This window comes from Triturus cristatus, chromosome 6 (genome assembly GCF_964204655.1).
Source record: "Triturus cristatus chromosome 6, aTriCri1.1, whole genome shotgun sequence".
Taxonomy (NCBI): domain Eukaryota; kingdom Metazoa; phylum Chordata; class Amphibia; order Caudata; family Salamandridae; genus Triturus; species Triturus cristatus.
The window spans coordinates 165,542,579-165,554,902 of record NC_140589.1 but is presented as its reverse complement, the minus strand read 5'-3'; positions in this window follow the sequence as shown (position 1 = coordinate 165,554,902).

The following is a 12,324-nucleotide window of genomic DNA, read 5'->3' as shown; positions in this document are numbered from 1 at the left end:
TGAACCTGGAGACCAAAGGGAAAAATAATCCAGGTGGCAAGTTTGGGCAGTTGATAACCGGCACAAGGAACTAGGAACACAGTCCAAGCCAAGTGACACTGAACTCGCAACCAATCCACCGCCTTAGGAGCATTCTAAGCCACCAAAGTCAGAACCTGAGCCTGTAGGCTGGCCAGTCTCCTTTCTGATAGCCACAAGCCCTCTGTGAGTCTGAAAATGAGTCACTATGAACACCATGTCCTGGGATGGAACCAGAAAAGATTTTTCCCAATTTAACAAAAAGCCATGCTCCTGGAAAACCGGCAAAATCCTTGCCACGTATCACACCAATTGGGATTCCTTTGGGGACTGGACCAATAGGTCATCTAAATAAGGAAGAATGATAAACCGGTCTGTATGAAGAATTGCCACCAAAGGAGCCAGAACCTTTGTAAACATCTTGGCTGAAGACTTGAGGCCAAACAGAATCACACAAAATTGGAAATGATCGTTTGCTACTGCAAAACGCAGAAAACGTTGAGGGAACTGTGGTAGGGGCGTACAGATAGGCATCTTAGAAATCCATTGAGAAAAAAAATCTCCTGGACTCACCAGATGATGGATTGCCTGAATCGTTAACATCTGAAAATGGATGGACTTTATTCAAGAGTTCACCCATTTCAGGTCCAGGACCGGACGAAACACCACTGAGACCTTCTGACCCAAGAACAGAATGGAATAGGCCCCCTTCCCCAGTTCTGCGGCTGGCACCCTGCAGAGGTCCCCATTTGATAGCAAGTACATGACTCCATCCAGAAGAGCCTGCCACTTTGCCCCGGCTGCCAGAACCAGAGTCAGACGGACACTACTATCTGGGAGAATGTGTTCGAACTCGATTGCGTAGCCATTGGTCACAATGTCCAAGACCACTAATCCGACACATCCCGCTGCCATACCGGAAGAAAGTGCTGTATCCTGCTTCCCACTGGCAGACCACCACAAGGACTGGGATTGTCAGGAGCCCATCTTTGCAGCCCCCTTCTGAGTCTGGACATTTCACTTGGGTGAAAACAGAGGCTGAAACCTCCTCCTCCGAAAAGAAGAATGACGGGCCTCATGTTTCGGGGACGGTTTAGAGGGCTCTTTCCAATACTTCCCAGTCGAACAGCCACCTTTATAGGGCAAAGCATGTTTGCGCTCCTTAAAAGCCTTGGAGATCATTCCCCAAAGACAGCCTGACCATCAAAAGGAATCTTCATCAAGGAGGAGGTCTTCCCTGGGTCCTCCTTTCACTGCCTCAGCTAGACAGATCTCCAAAACACAATCAAGGCACCTGTGGACATAGCCGAAGAGCAGATGATATCCGAAGAAATGTGTGCCAGCAACCTTGCCTACTACTCCATAGCTGCCAACAGATAGAGAACTTCCAAGCCCTCCTGAACTGCCACAGCAAGCTTACCAAAGGGCTGAATAGGCCGATAAAATACTTGCCTTTGGGTCCAAATTGTCTGCAGCAAAGGCCCTTTTAATGCCAGATGAAGGGTCTAGTTGGAGGCAAGGGAGCCTCATTTGTTAAGAAAGAAGGCACAGGAGGGATTGGGAGGCAATGGAGGGGACAGCCATTTCGAGATATTTCTAGAGGAATTGCCATAACCTTGGGGGGGGGTTGTTAACTGGTAAGGAAATTATAATATCTGAGAAAGCTTTGGAGGCGTTCAAAATTAGACCAGGACAATTCCTGAAATATGCAAAATTGGCAGTCATAGTTTGGGGGATTATGTTGGGGTTCTCAAGAACCTCGGCTATATCAGCCACTTTTACAGGACTGTTAGAGGTGGGCCAATGCCATCACATAATCTCAGATTTATTCAAAGCCTTAAAAACAATACATTCAAGATAAAAAATGGATAGTGACTGGATATTGGGATGTGCACAAATACCAGAGGCGTCTAGTGATGCATATTTTAAATTAATACAATTTAACAACCTCCATAAAACCTACCTTACACCGGTCAAACAGAACAAGTTTTCAGTTTGACCTGTGTTAGGCTCGGGTGTGGAGCCACTGATGCTGCATTCCTTTATGTAGCATGGTCATGTACAAAGCTAAAACACTACTGTGGTGGGGTACTAAGAAAGTTGCAAAAGGTTACGGGGTGGACTTAGATTGCTCTTTATGACCGTGTTTCTTTTGAATTATTCCCACAACAAAAAAATAAGACAATTCAACATACGTTTGCTCTCCCGGCTTAAGTGCTGGCCAGAGGACATATAGTGATCAAATGGCAAAAATGTAATCCCTCCATCCCCAAGATATCCCACAGGGAAAGAGATGTGCTGAAATGGGCATACGCCAAGAAGCTCGGACTGTGAGAAGTTAGAACGGACGATAAAGGTTTGTAATATTTGTCTATATGGGATGAACTAACAAAAGAATTTATGGGATAGGTGAGGCCTCAGCTGTGCAGGGCAAGGATGTACAACATGAGGAACTTTGATGCGGAATCCCAACATATGAAGAAGTCTGGGAATTCCAGTTAAGCCCCGAGGAATGTTTTAGGGACAGTTAAACCTACAACATGTATAGTACCTTATCTAGGCGGATAAAAACTATAAAGAAGGGTATATAACTGGGAGTGGTGGAAAACAAGAAATGAAGATGTGAAGTATATGCCTTAGTGCGATGGATGTGCATTGATCTTACCCAGCTGTTTGTACCAATTGTAGAATGTTAATAACCAAAATTCCCAAAATTATTTACAAAAATATTAACACAATATCCCCTACAAAACAGACATTTCTGAAAACATTGATAGACTTACCTGCAGTCTAAGGCAAACAATTAATAACCAAAAACATTTGATGGAAACTTACCCGCTTGTAGAATTATCCCAGGTATCGAACTGGATCCAGAAATTTTAAAGCTCTTAAGTCGCTGGTAGGGGGCGCTGGCTTCGGATCAACAACAATTGAAGTGACATACCCAAAGCTATATTGCACCCACACCGCTGCAACAACCATCAGTTCCCTTTTTTCTGCTCCTTCGATGCGGAACCGGACCTCACTCTCTCCTGAGAGACAAGGGTTTTCCTTACAGTAAATCCTTTCAGTGCAGGACAAATGTTGCATCCAAAACGCTCAAGACTCAAGCACTGTAAGGTCTGTGAAGGACAGATTTCCATTACTGAATCCCATTTCATCTGCCTTTGGTGCCTAGTTCCACACCATGACTCCCGTTACTGTGAATCCTGCCTCAGCATGCACCTGAAGGCTATGAAGGAGTGAGACTAAGTTATTCACGGCCTGGCCCATGATGACAGGCGCAGCTGTCATCAGTTTGGGCCCCTATCCCAGTTACTGTTCTTGCATTCTTCAGGTAAGTGGAGGTAGCACAAGAAACATGGCAGAGATAAGTCTCTCAAATGCAACCCAACTCTCACAGGATCTTCATCCTCAGAACCAGAGTAGGTCATCATGTGGCTTCCTCCGAGGGGGCCCTTGTCAGTGACTCCACAGGACTTGGGCCTGTAGACACCTCAATCTTCGCCTGCACTGCCTCCGGTGCTTCGGGCCACACCGTTCCTGGAGATAATGGTGCTGACGTGTCCCTACCCAGAATTCCCACCATGTATAGCATCTTCAGGGGAGCACAGTACCATCCGGCACACCCTTGGGGTCTATGGTGCATAACCACCTACCTATGTTCATGCCTTTGGCACTGGCATGGTGCTGATGGAGCAGGGGAAAATACAAATTTTTTGTACCCCCTTCGAAGTTTAATGACCTTATAACTTTAAAAACACTAACTGTTTGAATGCATGAATTAATCAATAAATGCACTTCTAATTAGACACTACACGCAGGCAACTTTCTGGCATTTGCAAAAATCTAATTTATTTACAAATGTGAAATTAAATTAACATAGGTTTGTGATTCGTGTAGAAAGCAGAAGTAAATTGCATGTATTTAGTTTGTAATAAAATATATTGAGGCAAAGAATATCAGATGGTAAGTAAAATGGCTTTAAATGTCGCTTACGCTAGGTAACACCTAACACGGGTCATTAGAATGGTAGGTGGTAAACAGAAGGGCTTATTTTCTATGTCTAATTTTTGCTATGTTGTTTTCATATTAGTTCCGTTCGGGCCCGCTAGGCCTCGCTGGGAAAATGGCCACTGTTGAGAGACGTGATTGCATGCGCAGAATAAAGATGGCCATCGCGCATGAGCAGAATGGAAGTTTCAGTCACGAGTGGAGTGAGAGATTTCAAGGACAATCTGACCTAAGACAAGAGTGGTGCCAAAAACTTCTGCATGAAAGCCTGGGAATGGATGGGAGACTCGAACTCCAGAAGATGAACCAATTCATGACAATCGAAATATGTTGCAAATATATTAACAAAGTTAAAAAGGACTTGTCGACTTGATGAATCACGAGAGTTTGGAATGGATTATTTGCAGAACCGGTTCCGGCAAGGAGGACAATGAGGTGACCAATCAGAATGAATGTAGCCCCTAAAAAGTTTCGATTTTGGGTATAGCAAGTTAGTGAAAGGGTATAAAAGAGCTTGTGCTTACAATGATAGGGTTCAGAGAAATTATTCTACATCAATCTATTCAACATGACACTCTGTTTGTTGAGACGATTTTTTCCTGATGCTGAAAAGACTTTGACAATTTTGGATTTCGCACTTTGATGGGGAAACGGAATGAGACTGTCGCGGGATTCTATCCTGGGAGGAAATACGTCCAAGGAGGTTAGAGGGATAGTCAGTCAGCTTTGGGAACCTATCCTGTGATCTTCGATTCATGTTCTGGTGAATCATTCTCGTCATCGCCCTAAAGCCAAGGGTAATGAGTATTTTCCGTTTCTCTTTCGAATCTTTACTTTAATGCTTATGAAAATAATGTCTAGAATATTTGTCTAATAAAACTTTACTTATTCAATTTATTCAATGAATCTACATAAAATTACAAGTAAATTCAAACTGAGTCTGTGGTTATTGAATTAATGTTATGATCAATAATTGTCATGTGGAAATGTGGATTTTCCTGATCAGTTATGTCCCCTATCTTGGACCCCAACGGTTCTATATGCATGTTACAAGTACATGTATGTTCCCTCCAGTTCCTGTTTCTAAGACGCAAACATATGTGTGTCTACCGTCAACATGTTCTCTGTCAGATCCGCCATCAATGGGCTGGATATTTGATTCCTAAGTATGAAAGGCCACCGACTTTATATGGCTAAGTTACTTCATTTTTACAGTTCAGGCGAGTAGGCCCGATTCTGTCCTCAAAGCCTTTCCCTGCTCTCTGCCTCTGACAGCTTCAGCTTGAGCTTGCATCTGTGACCATGAACTTTGTCTCATTCTCTGCGCGGCCCACGAAGCCTGACATCAGCCTATTCTCTGCCAAGAGCTGTATTTCACCTTCGAATTATCTGCTTCCCCCTCAGCCGATGCATTCCTGCCTAGTAGCTTAAGTAAACATTCCTCCAGTTACCAAGCAAAAGGCCCGGTTTCTCTGCCCTCATGCAAGTAATTCATAGCCCTGTCATCATGGAATATTCCCATCCCCTCGCATCTCATATAGACACTTAGACGCTTGTACACGCACACAGTCAGTATAGAATAGATTCTGTCCGAGAGTCTCTTCCTTGTGGATAACATAGTTCTTTAAACATAGGATGTTAGATATGATTTGGGATTAGGTTGACTTGACCCCAGACTTCTCGTCTCCACATGTAGAGTTAAATGTCAAGTCCCCTTCACCCCCTAGTTGCACGTCAATTACACGTCATGCTGCCGCGCGCGCATCTATGCCAAGTATTATCTTATAGATCCACCTATGTCTGATAATTCTAACCAATCATGTTTCTTTTATTCCTTATTACGCCTAGTTTCGATTATGTCACTGTCACGTCATTTTTCTTATCAAATGTTACGCCTTCTACATTCGTTTCATTGTAATGTACTTATTATAAAATACATGTCTGTTAATAAATTATTGTACTTCACTTCCTGAACCTTCGTGGTGACGGAACCTGAGGGCCGCGACTCGAGTCGGCCATTTTGAATGGAATAAAGCCCATTAGAAAACCTCTTATACCACGGATTCTGCCTCTTGTTATTTTGAGCTATTTACTTTAATTTAAGATTCCGCATGAAATTCAGTCCGGTAATATTTATTTTATTTACCACAAAATGGCGCCCGAACAGGGACACTTTCTCATCTCACGCGCCGGCGGTGCGTTGCAGGCCCGGTCTCCTGCCACAGCTGGACGGACCATAAACGCGTACCAGCAGGATTTCCTGTAAGCTCCCTCCGGTCAAGCGGGGGCGACTGAGGCTGCGATCAACCCAGACGAGGCGGTGAGAAGTGCGAAGTATCCCGACCAGAGCCTAGCTGAGAGAGCAAGATCCGAGGTATACAGAGGCCCACCAGGTTTTCCGAGATCCCGACGTGCAGAGGGTCCGATGTCCGCAGTTATCGAGTCCTGTCCATTCTCTGAGGCCTTCCGTTTCAAGGAGCTACTCGGTGAGTACCATCGCCGAGGAGGCGTGTAGACGCGCACATAGGTTGTGCCGGTCAAGACGGATTTGGGTACACAAATCCGGTCTGCACTGTTTAGCAGTGTATATGTACTGTTTAGCAGTATATCAAGTATTCCGAAGTATTCAGTTATTGTCAAGAATTCAGCGTGGTGATTAGTTAAGCAGACTGTCATCATTGTCGATCATTGTTATAATGTTTAATGTTTAATGTTTAAAGTATTCAGAAAATGTCTTGCATATTGTGGTATGAATGACTGTTCATTGTTCACTGTTCATTATTGTGTTTCTCGTATTAAGCAAGTTCAAGAGTAAGTATCAGATCAGTTGTCAATATGCCGCTCTTCTCGAAGTTAAGACAGATTACTACCAGAAAAGGGGTGCTTGAAGAAGCAGTCCCTATTCCTCCTAGAGACACTCCAGGACATTTCATGTATCATAAACATGGCTTAGACGCCATATTGTTTCTTGATCTATGGGTAGATTATACCAAAGGATTACCGGAAAGTCAAAGGTGGCCCATAGCGGGAACCTGGGATGCAGAGTGCATCATGAAAGTGGAGGAAGAGTTATGGAAAAGAAAGGTCAGACAGTCACAGAAAGACGCTGTTGAGTTATGGCGTAAAGAATCTCATAGACGAACAGAAAAAGCACGTAGACAAGAAGAGAGGAGTAAAGAAAGTTCAAATAAAGTTCAAGAAAATCTATTAATTGAGGAAGGTATCCGAGTGAAATCAGAACAAGTGAATAGACAAAGAAATGCTCTTATGAATGGTATGTATCCCCTTCTAGCCGAAGGACTACCTAAGGCTGTTACGGAGGTGCCAAAAGACTTGCCACCCCCATTATTTCCAATTAAGGTACATCCAAAGGGGCATCCCAGAACCGCAGAAGATGTTTTTCTTTCCTCATATCTAGATGACGCAGCTCCCGAGTATGCTAACGCTGCACCACATAGACCGTCTGGCGGAGGGGTTCAACGTCAGGATCAGGTATCTGTCCCCGTGCAACAGCAAGTTCCGATACAAGCTTCGGCAAGCACATCTGTTTCCGCATCTGTCTCCGCAGTCGACTCTACAGGGGTATCGACACCCATAGTTGCTGTGTCACGTTCAACGAATCCATTCACACCCGACGCCCCAGATGGGGCCACGGGAGGTGCTAGCAGTACTTTCACACCACCTAGAATAAATAAACTTGTTTTTCAAGAGTCAGCACATTCACGTACACCTAAGTTCGTAAATGAACGTACGCTTAAGGAACTCCTTGTAAATTGTAGATATGACCCAGTGGTTGGTAAAGAGGACGAAATGGTCCTGGCATCATTACGTATCAGGCGAGCCGCAGAGTATTTAGCAAGGTTACCAGGGATGACTACGCATCTAGATAACATATATCATTTTGTTCAAACAGGACGAGATCCAGGATGTATTAACAGAGCTATGGAATTCCAGAAAGTAGAGATACAGGGGGAACTGTTACGTTTCCTCATAAACTGTGTGATCAGAAATCAAGATCGTCCGGGGGTAGACCGGAATGCAATGCTTATTCTTACAAGATGGAGTCAGAATATATCAGAAGGGAGACACGATAAGCAAAATTGTATAATAGCCATGTGCCGAAAAATACGTAAAGAAATAGAGCGTATTCATGAAGAGAGATTGGGAACAGATGAGTTTGAGCAAGATGAAGTGTCCGAATCAGGGAATTCCGCAAGACAGTCAGAGACAATAGCCTATGTAGGCAGAGGAAGATCTTGTGAAAATACTAGATGTTTTTCTGATCCAATACACTCTGTATGTCCAAATAATAGCAGAACGTATCCGACGCCTGTAATAAATCTGAAATCTCCTGAACATCCGTTTCAAGCCGCAGATAAAATACTACGAGAACGAAGAGGTTACCACCTCCTTGATTCCATGGATGAGCAAGAATTAGCCAGATCAGCCGTTCACTGGATTGTTAGTCCTGAAAAATACGGTGATGAGACCGTAGCACACACGTTTCTCAACCTCAGTACAGATGAACAACGTTTAGCTGGAATCTATATGATTCAGCAACTCCTCATATTATATAAGAGCCAACATGCTGACCCTGGTCCTTTACCTGATATATTAACGGAACTACTCACGAACAGATGGAGAGGTTCTAGTAACAAGCTAATTAAAGAGATATTAGTGTCACGTAAGCAGTATGTCCTTTTTGTAAGTCCGGATTCTCTCTCCTTGCCCCCCAGAGAAAGAGCACCGTACTACATGGATAGACAAAATCCTTTACGGGAAGTGCACCCAATAAAAGGCGAAGACAATGAGTTTCACCGTGTATTTGTTTACACACCCATATCAAAAATGGAATTGTTAGAAATGAAAAAAGTAGTACCTAGTCATGACAAAGACCCAGCGGGTTTCCACCGAGAAATTAAAGACATGTTACTGATGGGAGAGTACACCTTTCCTGATATTATGACGATATTAAAGGTGCTTTTGCCTGCGGGCATATATGAAAAACTGAAAGAAAAAGAGTGGGAAGTGGGAGACCAAAAGATAGACTGGACAGCATTAGCAGAGGAAGAAAGGGGCCGAGCTGCAGGTTCAGGGCTCGGGGATAAAGTTAAACTATTACCAGGTTTACTAGTACAGGTACTGCCACGTTTATTAACTACAAAAAAGGAAGATTGGGGTGCAATCACAGCCTGTAAACAAAAGCAAGATGAAGACACAAGCGATTATTATGCTCGATTTGAAAAATGTTTTGGTATAAATAGTGGTATAAAAGCAAGTAGTGACTCATATCCACATCTATTTGTGACAAAATTAGTGGAAAATGCATTGCCTCCAGTGAAGAATAGAATATTGAAATTCGAGAGTACCTGGCAAAGTAACACTCCGTCGCAAATGCTACAAATGTTACAGTATCATCACAATAGAATTAGGGATGAACAAGAACACGAGCATAGACGCATGAAGGATACAAAAATGAAAATGCTAGTTTCTCAGACAGTACCAGCAGATGGTCACAAAAAGGGTGTGACACATTCTGGTGATTCTGCAGTTCCTGTAAAAGGAACCTGCAATTACTGTAAACAACTAGGCCATTATGTACATGATTGTCAAGTCCTGAAACGTAATATAGCTACAGGTATTACAAAAGAGAGACCACGATTAGTTAGACAAGATCAGAATGAACAAGGAGCTATGCAGCATGGACAGTCCGTGCCAGTTCAGCAACAGTCTATGCCAGCCTCACAGCAACCCATACAGTTTGTGCCAGCTGCACCACCGTTGCCTGCTACTGCCACACAAACTACAACACAACAAATGTATCAGACTGCACAGTATGAATACCCTGAGTATCAGCGTTACGCATGAACCAGCCTAGAGAGGGAAGTTGACTTACCGCTTATCGAGATTCCGGTAGATCAAGAAGGACCTTATGTACATAGTGAATTATTAGGTCAAGATAGAAAATTCTTACTCGATACAGGGGCAAGTCGAACAACCATAAAACGTAGTGAAGTTCCAGGGGCACCCCTCTCAGGCTCTCAAAATGTTTCCCTTGGTTTTTCAGGAAAACCTATTGTTAATGAAGTATCACAGCCTCTACCACTTACGATAGGACCTTTGACACGAACTACAGATTTATTGCTTACTAAATCATGCCCAGAAAATTTGTTAGGAATTAAGACTCTGAAAGCACTAGGAGCCATAATATGTTGTTCTCCGGAAGGAGTAAGGTTGTTTTTGCGTGATTTTAAAGGTCACTATGTGTCTAGAGACATGGATCCCCGACTACAGATTTTACCAGTACATCTATGGGCACAAGGCCCTACGGATGTTGGCTGCATGAACATTACACCCTATCGAGTTACATTGAAAGCAGGAGTGGTACTACCACGAATGCGACAATACAAGTTACCGCATGATGCTGTAGTGGCTTTGTTGAAAATCATTGATGAGCTAATTGCCCAGGGAGTAGTTGTAGAAACAGACTCCAATGTATGTAATTCACCGATAATTCCGATTCTTAAACGAACTGATCCTACTGCTCCACCAGTGTACCGATTGGTTATTGATTTGCGTGAACTAAACAAGTGTATTGTACCACAATTCCCTGTGGTCCCTGATATATCATCATTGTTGACAGCAATTGATTCCGAAGCAACATTTTTTACTGTAATTGATCTCAAGAATGCCTTTTTCAGCGTCCCAATAGATCCGGAAAGCCAATACTTGTTCGGATTCAGTTTAAATGGGCGCAGCTTTAAATTCTCACGCGCTCCCCAAGGATTTACAGAAAGCCCCAGCATCTACAGCCAAGCATTGAAACGAGAACTTGACAGTATACACATGCCAGTCAATACTGCACTGCTTCAATATGTCGATGATCTGCTGATCACCGCGAGAAGCGAGCCAGAATGTGAAAAAGCTTCTCTGACAGTTTTACATTTCCTAGCCGACAAGGGGCACAAGGTGTCCCCTTCTAAGCTGCAATTCTGTGTTCAGCGAGTTATTTATCTTGGTCACTCGCTGTCCAAGGAGGGAAGGCAGCTTACACCAGATCGCATCCAGTTAATTGCTAACATGTCAATACCCCAGACACAAAAGGAGGTGCGGGCTTTCATAGGCCTCACTTCATATTGTAGGCAGTGGATCCCTCAGTACGCATTTCTAGCAAAACCACTCATTCAGTTAACCACACAGGAGGCAGCCACATCGACTGTTCTCCCTTGGACTCAGGAACATACACAAGCTTTTGAAAGCCTAAAGGAAGCTTTATGTCAAGCACCTGTTTTAGCAACACCATGTTATAGCAAACCTTTTACACTCTTTGTTACAGAACGCGAAGGTACTGCCTTGTCAGTACTCACTCAGGATCAAGCAGGATCACGCAAGCCATGTGCTTATTTTTCCAGTACATTAGATCCCGTAGCTCAGGCTTTGCCTGCATGCCTGAAATCAGTGGCAGCGACAGCTTTAGCAATCAGACAAAGCGATGCCATAGTATTAGGACACCCATTGACAGTACAAGTACCACATGCAGTAGAGGTTCTTGTGAACCGAACACAAACACAACACTTGACCATAGCAAGACTTACCGGTTATGAACTGACATTGTTTCAACCACACATAGAGATCCGACGGTGTAATACATTGAATCCTGCTACACTATTACCTGTAATTGGAACAGACCCACTAGCTCATGATTGTGTTGAAATCATTGAAATAAAGACGAAACCTAGACAAGACTTGACAGACGTTCCATTGTTAGATCCAGACCTGACGTTGTATGTAGACGGATCATGCATGAGAGCAAGTACAGGAGATTTAGTGGCCGCGTATGCAGTCACAACAGACACTGAAGTTATTGAGACACATTGTATAGATACTCTGTCAGCCCAAGCAGCAGAACTTATTGCTCTAACGCAAGCCTGTATTCAAGCCACAAATAAAAAAGTTAATGTATACACTGACTCACGTTATGCATTCGGAGTTGTACACGACTTCGGCGTGCTGTGGCGAGAGAGAGGTTATCTAACGTCCCATGGTGCCCACATTCAGCACGGACCCCTCATTCATGCCTTGTTAGACGCAATACATCTACCCACTGCTATATCAATTATGAAATGTAAAGCACACACGAAGGTTACTGATACCATTTCTCAAGGCAATGATTTAGCTGACAGAACAGCTAAACAGACTGCTCAGAATCGCACATTAGACATGACAAAGCCAATAGTTCAGACACCAACACAGTGTATGACAATTAAGGATCCCACACTTGACGTAATTGAC